Raw genomic sequence first — 11408 nt, 5'->3', positions numbered from 1 at the left:
CTGGGATCCTCTCACCAGAGACAAGTTTGTTTAAAATATTTCTTGTATTTCTCTTTTTATTTTATCTTACTTCGCAAAGTGTAAGTTATTTCTATTTTTAATCCTTGAAAAACTACTGTCAATAAACCTGATTAGGGCTTTTGTCACTCCTGTTGTTATTATAATGCAAAGCAGTCCAAAGCACAGAACATCACGGGGCTGTCCTTACGTCATTACGTCACAGCCCAATTTTCCCACTGCGTCTGTAAACAAATGCCTCGCGTCCGGGTGTTGCGGTAAAAAGAGTGACCCGGTAACTTTGCGACTTTCAGCCGGAAGTCATGGTTACAACAGCTGTTCAAACGTGGAAATATGTCATCGTGAATGCATTATAGATTATCTTCTTATTATAATGGAAAATAAAATCATCAGATATGTTCTTAATGTAGAACTAAAGGCATTTGCGAGAGACGTATTCGGCTGAAAGTCGTCGGTTGACAGGTTGGCTATTTACAGCAAAACACCAGCTGCAAGACGCCAACAAACGTCAGCCAGCTAACTTAAAACAAAGTTACTCATGGGTCGACTTGGAGAAGAGAGGAGGTCAAATGTCTTATCGAATAAGCATATTTAAAATATCGGACGCCACACACTAAAATACAGAAGCTTACAAACGTGTGAGTCACGCATGAATGAAATGTGCTCAAACGAATCTGCTGAAAAGTGTCGCGTAAAAGGTGCGAGACCAGCGCGTCAGAGTGGTTGTTCCAGAGATGAGAAGGACTAAATCCACGCTATAAGCCAGCTGTTGAACTAAGAGATGTGGAGTGATGTGATGTTGCTACGAGCTCTTCTGCTGATGCTGAGTCTATGGACGCGGTGAGTAACTTTAGCCTGTCGTTTTATGCTTGCAAACGTGTGTAATTGAAATTGCCTATGGTTGTATTGCTGCATCTGTCATTTCCTGCGCATAGGTATTAGTGTGAGGAGTAGGAAGCTTTTTGGTTTGGTTGCTGGGTTAAATGCTTTCTCTCTCAAATGAAGTGCCTTAATTGGAAACCTCGGCTCACTGGTTTTGTTGAGTGCGATTGCTGTGTTCACGTGTGTCCAGGGGTGTCGTAGTGGGACTGACTACCTAGGGCCCAAGTGGGGAGGGGGCCCCTAATGGGCCTGAAAGTTTTCTACTACGCTTTGCTTTGCTTTTTTTATAACTGCAATAAGATAACTAAAATTGTCTGAATGTTTAAACCAAGCGGCATCCTCCGGTCTCAAACTATGAAGCCCATGCGGAAGTGTTATAAACTACAGTTCATCGAGAATCTGCTTGAGGCTGGCTGCAGAAACACCGGAAACCACATAGAGACCAATTCAAAAAAGACGATCTTTGCAGCATTAATAAACATGTTTACAGCCTGGTACAAAAAAACGGCTTGGCTCTACTCAGCTAATTCGGCGCACACTGTACACAGGGTGAATTTTTTTCTAACGCGACGGTTCAGAAGATATTAAGATTACGAGTTTTTGCCCAAATAAGGACATGACTGACTTGACTCCCGGACTGGAACACATAGCTGTTGACTAGGAGGCTCAAACTCCACCTCTTTACGTCACACTATGCCTGGTTGAGTACCGCATTTCCAATATGGCTGCTGCCGTCGATTGGCTTTAAAACAGCGCTCAGGAACAGATGGGTGACGTTAAGGATACTAGGCCCATTAATACAGTATATGGTTTGGACCGCAGCTGTCTGTCAGCAGCAGGCAGCTCCTGTAGTGCTAAGTGGACAGTGGCTGCAGAACAGACTGTGAGCCTTGATCAATCAATGTGGATGTGCGATTAATAAGTTAAAAATGCATATAAGCTATTAGTGTGATTTAAACAGCTGTCTATGCATAAAAACGCTTGTCATTGTCATATTTTCATCGCATGAAGTGTGGCTGAATCTGATTGAAAGTAAACTGTAGGTTTCTAGAGTTTTATTTGACTTCATGAGGTTAGATTATACCAAATAATGCCCCCTTGTTGTTATTCAACAAGTCACTTGGCTTCAAATAATCTTGTTTAAAGAGGTGGACAGTCTGAAGGTCAATATTGTGCAGTAACATTTGGAGAAATTGTTGAAAAAATTATATTGATATGTAGCTTAGATTTGAGTCAGTTAACCAGGATAGGTTGCAAATAAACTAGTATTATAGCAGCAATGTTATATTTTGTAAGGTTGGCTGTGGTGATGGTGATATCTTTTCAGGGGGCCCAGGATTCCTGGCGACGCCCCTGCGTGTGTCCAAACAATCCGGGCAAAGAGGGTTTCAGATTCAGACTCTGAACTGTGGGTCTGGATTCAGCAAATCACAGAGCTCAGGGATCACATACAGGTTGCAAAGCTTAAAGAGGGACATACTTGACTTCCTGTTTTAATCTAACAACCTGTTGTGCAGCTTGACTGAGCTTAACTCGACCTGCCTCCTCACACTGACTCTGTTGATCATATGACTTGGATGTGATTAGAGTGGGATCACCCCCAACACTTGCTGCCTACTTAATGAACCCTGGCTCCAGTCCAGAGTCTCCAGACAGGGGGAGATGAAATTAAATCAGAGGTAAATTCAGTTGTGCAGTGTGAGTTTAATCAAACTTTTACACTGAAGATGTATAAACAAAGATATGTTATAATGCTGAATAAGCCAGGTAAGAAATACATGTTAGTGTGCTACTCTTTGCAGAGCAGTGAGGAGAGTGTTTAATACTTCTTGATAGACAAATGACTCTTTGAGGATGACACATGATGGAAAAACCGGTTTGAGTGTTTGCAGACACACAGAAATAAGTTTATCCTTGGAGGGGTCAGATACAGGAATCAACAGCATCAAACAGAGCATGAATAGAGGGGGGTGGCCTAGTTTAGCTCTAGATCCTTCTTTAAATCTGTCATCCCGTACGTTATAATAAATTAGACCATGTGTTTCTGTGAGTGTTTTTCCTGAACAGAAGATATTCAGAGCATCATGAAAAAACACAGGAGATGTTTTTCTGCCCCGAGCTTGACAGGATGGCAGCTCACGCTCTGGGGAAGAGACCAAACATGACAACAATGGGACACATCAAATGCAAAATAGAGCCCTTCTAGACATTTTCAAAGACACGGTCAGTGGTGCAGCATAAATGCCTCCTTCTTTGTTTTCACTCTGCTGCTCCCGCCTTTTTCTTTATCATTTTTTTTTTACATTTTCCTTTTCCCCAACAAAGCTTTTTTTAAAGCACCTGAATAAAACTTTGGAACAAAGCGGAGAGAGTTACTGAAAGTTTTCATAGAAGACCTTTAAACCATGGAAAGATGTGTGTTAGCTCAAATGGAAATATGCTTATTAGTAGGGATGTAAGGATACACTCAACCAATGATTCGATTCGAATCCCGATTTTTGGTTCACGGTATGATTCACTCACGATTTTCTAACAAGAAAACTGGATTGAACTCAAATTTTAAATGACTATTATTTTATTTCAATTCTCAGATATGAAGAGTTGCAATATGTATTTTTTCTCTTATATTTATTTGTAAACAAAGTAATCCTTTTTCATTTTTAAGGTGTGTTGTGACTCAAATAAAACCACTGCACACTTTATTTTCAGTACCTTGCAAGAAAACTAAAAATGATCGTACACAAGAGACTGAATGATGTTGAACAAGCGGAGTAGAAAGCAGAAAGCACCTTCAACTGTTTAAAAAATAATATCCCAATACAAATGATGTTGAATCGATTTTAATCCAACCTTATTTGTATCTTTTTTTTTACCGATTTGCGATATATCGTTACATCCCTACTTATTAGCTTTCAAATCTGTTCACGACTGTTAGCTTAGCATGAATACGACCACAGAAAAACAGTGAGCCTTTCCACTTTAATGTTCTTTGGACAGAGTGGAGGTAGTTGTTCACCTGTTTCTGTTTTTTATGCTAGGCTATTTCTCTCAGTAAGAGAGTGACATGACGAGATCAATTCTAGGAATGTGTGCATTTTGTTTACTAACTGATTTAAACGTTACCACCATCAATAGTTGTCACCAGGATTACTAGTTGGTAAACTAGTTATTAATGTTTGTATTATTGTATGTCTTAAATGCGGGTCATTTGTTGTGTCCAAGCCTTAGTGCAGCCACTCTCCTCTCGCCGACGACTACCATACGCCATAGACTGTATATAAAATGGACGTCTTCTCGCTCGGTTCTAAGTGAGGCAGCCAAAAAAGCTGCTCCCCCTAGTGGCTGGCTGCAGTATAGGTCAAAAACTCTGTCTCCCCCATTCATTTCAATGGGGCTGCGGTCAAACTTTAAAAATAAATACACATAAGAACGTTTCTCACATCCGTATGCTGTGGTGATATGTAGTTAATATTTGACTGTTTTGTGTTCAATGCCTCTTTTTTCCTGAAAGTTTATTTTTCTGTTAGTTATCAGAGGTTAAAAAATTAGGTTTTAAATCCGGGTTTACTTTGATTGACAGCTGCTGTAGAGAGAAACTCCGTAGGACCTCGGGACGGTACGCTGTAGGGCGGAGCTTGTTACTGTGGAAACCATAGACTGTAAAAAATATGGACGTAGTATCCGTGACGTCACCCATCTGTTTCTGAACGCTGTTTTGAGACCAGTCGGCAGCGGCAGCCATATTGCTTCTGTCGAGCCAGTGTGACGTAAAGAGGCGGGCTTTGAGCCTCCTAGCCAACAGCTACAGTGTTCTTGCAGGCAGCTGAGCCTCTCATTGGAAGACTAGTAATCTCAATATCTTCCAAATTGCCGAATTAGAAAAAAAATCACTCCCCTCACAGTGAGAGGACATCGAGAAATTAGCTATTCAGACTAGTAGACTCGTCTTTTGTACCAGGCTGTAAACATGTTTATTAATGCTGCAAAGATCGTCTTTTTCCCATTCATGTGTATGTGACTTCCGGTACTTCCGGAGCCAGCCTCAAGCGGATCCTCGATGAACTGCAGCTTTTAACACTTCCGCATTGACTCATATTTTTAGACCGGAGGTTGACGCTTGGTGGAAACACACAAATTCCCTACTGCACAGACTCTGACTGCAGAAAATGTACAAGATGTCTGCGTTCTGGAACGGGATATTTTGGCTCTCAAACCGTACAATGGGAAAAGGCGGAGCCACACTGTCCATTTTATATACAGTCTATGCCATATGCTCATAAACAAGCACAGATGACAGATGGCATTTCGCAGTGTAGTATAGTTTAGCAGTATTTTGATTTAGAAAATGAGTGGCTGTGGCTCAGTGGGTAGAGTCGGTCTATCAATCGGAAGGTTGGCGGTTTGATCCCTGTTCTTGCAGTCGCATGACCTTGGGCGTGACTCATAACCCCAGATTGCTCCCGCTGTTGTTCAGCAGTGTGTGAATGTGTATTAATGAGATTGGCTAATACTATAGCAACCTCTACCATCAGTGAGTGAGTGGGTGTGAATGGGTGAATGTGACAAGTAGTGTGAAAGCGCTTTTAGTGGTCAGACATTTACCATTTACCATAAAGTGGTATTTAAGTGGTGTTTGGCTAACGTGACAAACACAGGCATGTGGACGTAAACCAGCAGGGAGGACCAAGGCTGGTGGTGCTAGCTCTGCTTATATAGCCACACTCTGTAAACCCGTTGACATTGTTTACCTGCAGACTGTGTGATCACTTCGTTTTCCACGTCACATAAATACTGCCAATTTTGGACCCTTTGTTTTTAAAATTTCTGTTAAAACGACCAGTAAATGAGTAGCTATATTTCATTTGTATCTCCAGAACATCCCTAATTATTACCAGTCTTATGTCTATGTGTTAGACACAACCCTACAGCCAGGGGATGGTAGCTTAGCTTTTAGCTTAGCTTTATTCCTACCTGTCTTGTGGTTAGCTCAATATCTGGCGAATGGACTTGAGAGTGCCAGCCTAAGCTGTCTGTGATTGGGTCAACTTACTTTTACATAATTGTCTTCAAAATAATAGACAATAACTGTTGTTGTCTGTCCTGAAATTGTAGATCTTACATTTCCAATTTTTTTATAACTTTTTGGACATTTTGTCTTTTGTTTTGTCAAAACTTGTGGTTCAGAGTTTGTCTCTCTCTGCTGATGATCTGATGATTATGTTTTATGACCGAAAGCTAAACAGACCAGACTGTTCATGAATTCAAATAAACATTGTCTTTGTTGCTTGACCTCTTTCACAGTAATAATTATAATCCTTGCCCTTGGGTGTGTTTGACCGTAGCCTGAATCTTCATGTTTGAAACCTTTGTTCCTTTTAGAGTTGTCTTCATACCAAAGCCGTGACTGAATGTTTTGCTTTAGCAGTGACGTGTAAGATGTCAGTAAAATGAATGGACTTCCCGTCTGTACAGAGTCATTGCTGGACTGTTGCCTTTTAAAAATGGCTTAACACCATGGTCAAAAATCAGAAGAGACGGGTAAAATACCTCATAATGCAACATTTCCTGAAATGAAGCTAGCGGATGATACATATCTTGCTGCGTTTCATGATTTAAAACTCTGAATATCCCTGATTTCCTTCTATTTACCTTACATTAACCAGAGCAAGAGACTTGGAGCAGGACACCATCCCATGTGGGTGTATATTTCCTCCCAGCATGTTTCCTGCAGTTTGGTCAGAGCCTGTTTATAGTCATCTCTCCAAGCAGGGGGGGTCTTTCGTTGAGGAAACTGGCAACTTATGGTGATAGATGTGTAAAATAAATGGACAGGCTTTTTTGATCACTGTGTTCGACTGATTTGATTAATGATAACATACGTCACAGACACAGAATTGATTGAAAAATGTACTTTCTGTCTTTGAGCTTCCTGCAATTGGTTGGATCCCCGAGTGCAAACAGCTAATATTTGTTTAGAGGCTTTTAGTAAGTCAAACAAACGGAGGAGGAGTTTTTGAGCTTATCTTGTGATGGATTTTTTCTTCAATTTCAGCTGCCAGTAAGGTTTAAGTGTTTAGTTGTTGGTGTTTATCTGCCCTGCCAGAGAGATAAAAAAATGAATGGGGGAAGGGTGAGAAATATGGGTGACTCACATACTTCCCCATTGCTAAAAATACAGGTCACAATAAAGAAAATTCATGACGACAAAAGGAGGGCCCTGGATTATAGAATAAATGCTGCTGACAATGAAGCGGCTATTTTAGGGCTGTGTAAATAAGAATCAATGTCATGCTGTGCCTACTGTAGGACAGATGCACACCTACATACACACACACATAGACATACACACAGAAGTGCAGTGTATGACCTGTGGAGACCTCCCGTTCAACAAACAAGCGGTGTAATTATGTGCCTGCAGGTGGAATGTGCCAGCGATAGCCGAGCCCTTGTTGTCATAAGGACTGGAAGCAGCAGCAGCCCCAATGGCCAACAGACATGAGCTCACCGCCATTACAATGAGAGGCGTGGCCTAGCCTGATGTTGCCTTGGAGACAGCACACATACGCGGACATACACACACACACACACACACACACACACACACACACACACACACACACACACACACACACATATATATACACACCACAATTGTACATGTCTTCAATACTTTGTGAGGACTGCATTCTGTAAGTTCTGTATGGAGACTACCATTTCCAGATTAGCTGTAATGGTGCAAAAAGTGAACCTAGCATCAGAAGGGAATGGGGAGTTACACTTAAGTCACTTCATAATGCAGAACATTCATTATGTTAAAAGCAGCTTGTCCAGGTATTTTATTTTGGTGACTTTGCAAAATGTCTACACAAGGAAAAATGCCCTTAAAAGGAAGGTTGCCTATCAAGGGCTGGGCCTCACAAGTACAGAAAGACAAACACACACGCACACACACAGATAAACATACAGATTGGCTTAGAGTGACACCACTGGGAAATTAAAATGGTAGCCCAAAGCAACACAGCTTTCATTGGCCAATCACAGCTTTATCCTGGATGTGTTTGCTTTGCAACTTTGTGTGAGTGTGTGTGTGTGTGTGTGTGTGTGTGTGTTGGCGCAGGGCAGTGTACAGGTGCACTTGCGCATTCATCCCCTAATTATAATGACAATGTCAGCCGCTGTTGGAGAAATATTCACCACGCTTGTCTGGCGTTCAGCATCAAGCGCAGAGGAGCAATTACTGGGCTATCAAATCATTTTACAGCTGTATTGCATCTGTGTGTGTGTGTGTGTGTGTGTGGGGTGGGGGTTGTCAGAATTGTCAGAGTTTTCTCGCTCAGGAAAACACAGCACAGGAAAGAATAACCTGTTTCAAAAGCAGCTCTGCAACCTGAGGTACGGCTACCAGTGAGTCAGGCCTGGTCTAATTTTAGCAGATTAAAAGTTTACTCATTGTCTTCTCTGAAAGCAAAGGAGGTAAATAAAACAATTGTGTCTAAATGCAGAAAGGTCACAATGTCCTGTTACAACCTGTAATTACAGTGAAGAGCTCGAGGCGGTGTACTGGAGGCAAAAAGTGAACCATTTTATTACATTAAAATGTTTCATACAAACAATGCATACACACTAGTTTCATATTGCTTCAGACATAAGTTTCTTTTCTGTTTGAATTCCAGTTAAACAACTCTGTAACAAAATGTAAGTACAACATTTATGAAAATATAAATCTCTAAACAGGTAAGTCAGTCCTGACAATACAAAGAATACCATAGAAACATTCATTATACCAGTATGTCAACTATGAGTTGCAAACATGTAAGTTATTAAAAGTCATTCAAGTTACTGAACATACAATAATACCATTTACTGGCTTCCATATGGACACATTCAAATATACTCTTAAACTGGCATTCCAATATATTTCATAAGAGGACTCTTTTTAAACTTTTTAGCAAAGATAGCACATTTTCTCTATCATTAAACATAACCACAGTCCAACACTGAAACAATTTGGTAACGATATAATTACAGTACAAGCCTCAAAAAACAAATGAGACAATCAACATAATCAAACACAAAATATAACTGGGACTTTGGCAATTACATGATATCTCATCTCAATTTAGAAACTCTTGTATTGTAGGGAGTTAAAGTGTTTTAAAGCTTGATGCTGCTACCTGGTTTGAAATTATCCAAGGGCCATTTATCTTGTTCAAAACCAGTAAACATACAATAAGATGGAATAGCCCTTGAAAAGTATACGTCAAAGTGTGAGTGTGTGGTTTCAATCATGCCTAGGAGATGATCGGTCTCATCAGAGCGCAAATCGCATTTTGGGATATTACAGACATGCTTAAAAAGAAGCAATCAAGGTACCTGCAAGGTGTAGCCTCATAGATCAACACAGATTCTCCTAGATTGTCAGAAAAACAAGATGTTAACAGCTTTTAATCCAGCCTGTTCTCATGGTACCAGAGTCGGACTGCTATGGGCTCCGAGAAGGGTCAAAAAGAGTGAGTGGAGTTGTGGAACGATATGGAGGCATAACGTTCTTTTAAATCTTTGATAGAATTTTTGTGGTATTTGTAGAGCAAATTTAACAGTGTGTGAAACAAAATTGCGAGAAAAAAAAAATTCCCACAATTCTGCTTTGTGACACCCTATTTAAAGATATGAACCAGAAAGTAGGGGAGAACGGGGTTGGTTGTCACACGGGTTGGTTGGCACACTCGTTATATCTCGCCACCAGAGGGCACCGTCTCTCAAAGTGGGGTATGGATATTTCCAGAATTAGGATCAGAGCTCACCTACATGGTCTTCTCTGGAGTAAGACAGCTGAACTTGAGGTGAGAGGACTTTTGTGTTTTTCATGTCAAATTGTAAATATTCAGCTCCTCAGTATTTTTCTTCTAGGCTTTTAAACGATGGGTTTATAACAAAACAAGTGTTACCCTTACAAAGTGTGAGGGGAAAGCTATAGTTTAGATTTTTATTAGCTAGCTAAGTAGTTGTTAGATGGTTATTAGCCTTGATGCTAGCAAAAAATTCCAGTTGGGGTTGGTCGTCACATTCTCTATGTTGGCAAAATCATGCATGGTGAAATGAGTTGGAGCGTGCAGACCCTACATTTGACATTACTGTAACTCAGACAGTGACTGCATGTAGCCTAGTTGAGTCGGCCATTATTGTTAGGCCTATTTGTTTTGTTCTTTATGTTGTTATATAGGCTGGCTTAAAGATGTGTTTCCTGTTCATGTTCCTTGCTCATTTTATGTTAAAATGCATTCAGTTATGTAGGCCTATCACTTGTCAGTGCAATTAAACTTTCAAATTTAATTCTGCCTTCTTGCCTTTTTTTAAAGTTTTTTCCCATTAAAATACCATTGTGACAACCAACCCCATAGTGTGTGACAACCATCCCTGTGATGGGGTTGGTTGACACAATGTGTCAGAGTGTCTTTGATAGTTAATTGCCTCTTTGTTACAATGAGTTGGAAAATGAAAGGGATACACATTTCAAGCCAACACCTGAAGCTTCAATGTAATGTAGGAATGACTATTGAAAGATGTTGTGATGATGAGCAATCATCAAAACAGTAAAAAGTGTGACAACCAACCCCGTTCTCCCCTACAAGTAAACGTTAATTACAGATCAATTAAAATGTTGGTGTTGCTTTTAAACAAGAAAACATTCCATTCTTAAAATGTAAATGTCATCTTTAAGGCTCTAATGGGAAATCAGTTTGTCTTGATTTTGGTGCCCACCAGTGGACAAAGCGGCCCCTTTTATCTCTTCACATAGAAATAATCAGTTGTGTTAATTTTGGCCGTGTTTGCTTTTGTTGGTCATATAGAGGCGTCTGTATTCATTTTAGTCTCATTTCACTACCGACTAAAAAATTCTTCAAGGTGAAGTGTATGAAAAATCGTGCCAACTGTAAGAAACCACAAAAAATAGCTTTTGTAAACATCCTTTTAGATTTAGATCTTTTTTTGAAAGTTGAATCTACTCAAGTCTTAAATGTTTTCTACGACTGAAATCTCTATTATACTTTGACAATTTTGATTATGGTTAATGAGAGCCAAAGGTTTTGAAATTGTTCTAAACATCACTTCACAAGCACAAATTCTAATTGACCCTTATTTGATGCCATATATTTCCTTTCATGTCAGTTTACTGATGAACTCCAGTCGTTGAGCGCACTTACTCGGTGGTATGTAGGATTATCCGAGTTAGCTGTTGCCTGCAAGTACCTGGTTGGCCTTGTGTATTTTTATAGGCAAATCTGAAACATATTTTAAGACAACTCTATATCACCTTAAACATTTTTTTTACAGTGTTTCATATAAATAAATCTACATTTCTCACAAAACCACCCATAAAGTGCTTCTTTCTACAGTCTAAACCTCTATATATATTCACCACATTGTTTCTGTGAAAAATAGGGCTAATCACTCCGTCTTTTTCTACTGTAACATTTTAAACAAACTCCATTTAACCTAAAGCAAGT

At 39.9% G+C, this 11408-nt stretch overlaps 1 long non-coding RNA gene across 1 annotated transcript in view; it reads left to right on the top strand.

The window, feature by feature from the left end:
* Nucleotides 1-573: 573 nt before the first annotated feature.
* The window catches only part of LOC117807067, a 113468-nt gene continuing 102633 nt past the window's right edge, over nt 574-11408 (top strand). The window contains exon 1 of the long non-coding RNA XR_004629902.1: nt 574-858. This is a non-coding gene — a long non-coding RNA (uncharacterized LOC117807067). The remainder of the gene's footprint in view (nt 859-11408) is intronic.

This window comes from Notolabrus celidotus, chromosome 23, assembly GCF_009762535.1.
Source record: "Notolabrus celidotus isolate fNotCel1 chromosome 23, fNotCel1.pri, whole genome shotgun sequence".
NCBI classification, from domain to species: Eukaryota; Metazoa; Chordata; class Actinopteri; order Labriformes; family Labridae; genus Notolabrus; species Notolabrus celidotus.
Note: the sequence above shows the minus strand (reverse complement) of the source record. Positions and strands in the feature narration are given on the sequence as shown.